Here is a 3,096-nt window from a genome sequence, read left to right on the forward strand (position 1 = left end):
TCCAAATGGCCATCACAAAAATTGTAATCAGATTCCAACTTTACACATGGATCACGAGGTGCTTCAATACAATCAATGAACACCACAGACACTTTAACATGGTCATTACAGACAGTCAGATAGTGCAATGGGATTGCAGTTATCGACATACATCATGTTGCACTCATCGGTGCATCAATACAATTATGATACATTTAGTGTTCACTACATATATTTATTGTCTGTCGTACAGCCCGAGGGGTCAATATGTTTCCCAGCCTCTTGGTGCACTATGGCAGAAAGGTCTTACACAGTGACCTTTCCTCATTGCACCTTTGTGGCGGCTGTCCCAAGCTTTAGTGCATCCCTCAGCACATAGTCCTGGGCCTTGGAACGTGCCAGTCTGCAACACTTGGTCGGGGACAACTCTTTGCACTGAAAGACCAAGTTTCCGGCAGACCAGAGAACATCTTTCGCTGAGCTGATGATCCTCTAGCTGCAGCTGATGTTTGTCTCGGTGTATGCTCCTGGGAACAGCCTGTAGAGCACAGAGTCCTGTGTCACTGCATTGCTCAGGGTGAACCTCAAAAAAAAAATCACTGCATCTCTCTCCAGACCTTTGCAAAGGCACATTCCACAAGAAGGTGAACAACGGTCTCTTCCCCACCACAGCCACCTCGAGGGCAACGTGCAGAGGGGGTGAGGCTCCTGGTGTGTAGGAAAGATCTGAAGGGGAGGGTCTTTCTCACCACCAGCCAAGCTACATCTTGGTGCTTGTTGGAAAGTTTTGGCGTTGAGGTATTCTGCTTAATGATTTTGACAGTCTGCTCGGGGAACCAGCTGACAGGATCCACCATCTCCTTTGCCCACCGGGCCTCTAGGACGTTACCTGCTGACCACTGCCTGATGGACTTGTGGTCAAAGGTGTTTCTCTACATAAATTTTTCCATGAGGGTCAGGTGGTACGGCACGGTCCAACTATTTGGAGTGTTCCGCGGCAGTGTGGCCAGACCCATCCTTCGCAACACCGGGGACAGGTAGAACCTCAGCACGTAGTGACACTTGGTGTTTGGGTAGTGAGGGTCTACGCACAGCTTAATGCAGCCGCACACAAAGGTGGCCATCAGGATGAGGACGATGTTGGGCATGTTTTTTTCCCCCTTTATCTAGAGGCTTGTACATCGCATCCCTGAGAACACGGTCCATTTTCGACCTCAAGATAAAGCGAAAGATGGCTCGGGTGATTGCCACCACTCAGGAGTGAGGAATGGGCCAGACCTGTGCCACGTACAGCAACAGTGAGAGTGCCTCACACCTGGTGAGCAGGTTCTTACCCGCAATGGAGAGGAGGCATTGGTCCCATATGCCCACTTTTCTTTCTACCATAAACACTCGCTCCTTCCAGTTTCTAACGCATGCCCCACTCCATCCGAACCATATCCCCAGCACCTTCAAGCCATCTGATCTGACGGTGAAGGGGACAAAAGATCGGTCAGCCCAGTTCCCAAAGAACATGGCCTCACTCTTGCCACGATTTACCTTGGTTCCTGAGGCAAGTTCGAACAGGTTGCAGATGTTGATCAGTCTGTGCACCGACAGCAGATCCGAGCAGAAGGCGACATCGTCCATGTACAGGGAGGCTTTGATCTGAGTGCCTGGGATCGTCACTCCTCTTATGCCGGATCCTTCCTGACGGACTCAGCAAAGGGTTCTATGCAACACACAAACAGGGCAGGAAAGAGAGGGCAGCCCTGCCTGACTCCAGATTTACTTGGAAAGCTATCTGATTCCCACCCATTGATTGAAACTGCGCTACTGATGTTAGTGTAGAGCAGTTGGGTCCAGTTGCGAATTCCCTTCCCAAACCCCATTTTGGAGAGCACATCCACCATGTAGGTGTGCAATATTTTGTCAAAGGCCTTCTCCTGATCCAGGCGGATGACGCAGGTGTCCACACCCCTGTCCTGTACATAGGCAATCATATCCCTGGGTAATGCAAGGCTGTCAGACACCTTCCTGCCAGGTACAGTGCAGGTCTGGTCAAGGTGGATCAGCAACTCCAGAGCAGACTTGACCCAATTGGTGATGACCTTGGACATAATTTTATAGTCCACATTCAGCAGTGAAATGGGTTGCCAATTTCTAATTTCTTCCCTTTCCCCCTTCCGCTTGTAGATGAGGGTGATGATGCCTTTCCTTATGGATTCTGACATGTTGCCAACCAGAAGCATACTCTCATACACTTCTAACAGGTCTGGGCTGATCCAGTCCCACAGAGCCAAATACAACTCAGCCGGTAAGTCATCGCTTCCGGGAGGCTTATTCTTCTCAAAGGATTCAAGGGGCCTTAGTCGGTTCATCAGGAGTTAGCGGCTTGTCCAGACTCTCCCGTGTAATGTCGTCTAAGACATCAGTGATAGGGGACAGGTAGGACTGGGAGGCCGCGCTGTCTGTGAGCTTCACATCATACAATCCGGCATAAAAACATTTTCTGATCCTCGAAATGTCAGACAGCAATGACTTTACTAAGCTGTCTTCTTCCTTCAGGCTGCTGATCACAGGGCTCCCTCTGTGTACCTTTTGGAAGAAGAAACATGAGCTCCATGGAGCAGCCTCTGGACCAGAAGATGATCTTGGAGGCCTCTGAGGCAAAGAGCGAGGCTTGCTGGCTCTTCACCTCTTGGAGTTCCTCCTTGACATCGACTGCAGCTGGAGCAGGTTCTGCATGTTTTTCTGGACTCGGGACATTTCCCTCTGTTTCTTTCTAGCTTTCTGGGTGCCTTTGAGGATGAAAAATCTTTTGATATTTTCCTTGATTGCTTCCCACCAGTGTGTCAGGGACCAAAGCGGGGTTTCAGGGTTCTCCAAACTTTGTAATCCCTCTTGAGTTCCTCAATGTTCTCTGGGGTCAGCATTGCACGTTCAGCTTCCATGTGCCCTTGCCAATTCTCTGGCATTCTTCTCAGTGACAGTCAGCCAGTGGGAGGCAGTGGTCAGAGAATACCGGCTTGACATCAGTGGATTTGATTGTGAACGCATGGGACACAAACAGGAAGTCTACCCTGGAACGCATGGACCCGTCCGGCCGCGACCAGGTATATCTACACAGCGCTTCAT

Source organism: Carcharodon carcharias, chromosome 8 (genome assembly GCF_017639515.1).
Source record: "Carcharodon carcharias isolate sCarCar2 chromosome 8, sCarCar2.pri, whole genome shotgun sequence".
In the NCBI taxonomy this organism is placed as follows: Eukaryota; Metazoa; Chordata; class Chondrichthyes; order Lamniformes; family Lamnidae; genus Carcharodon; species Carcharodon carcharias.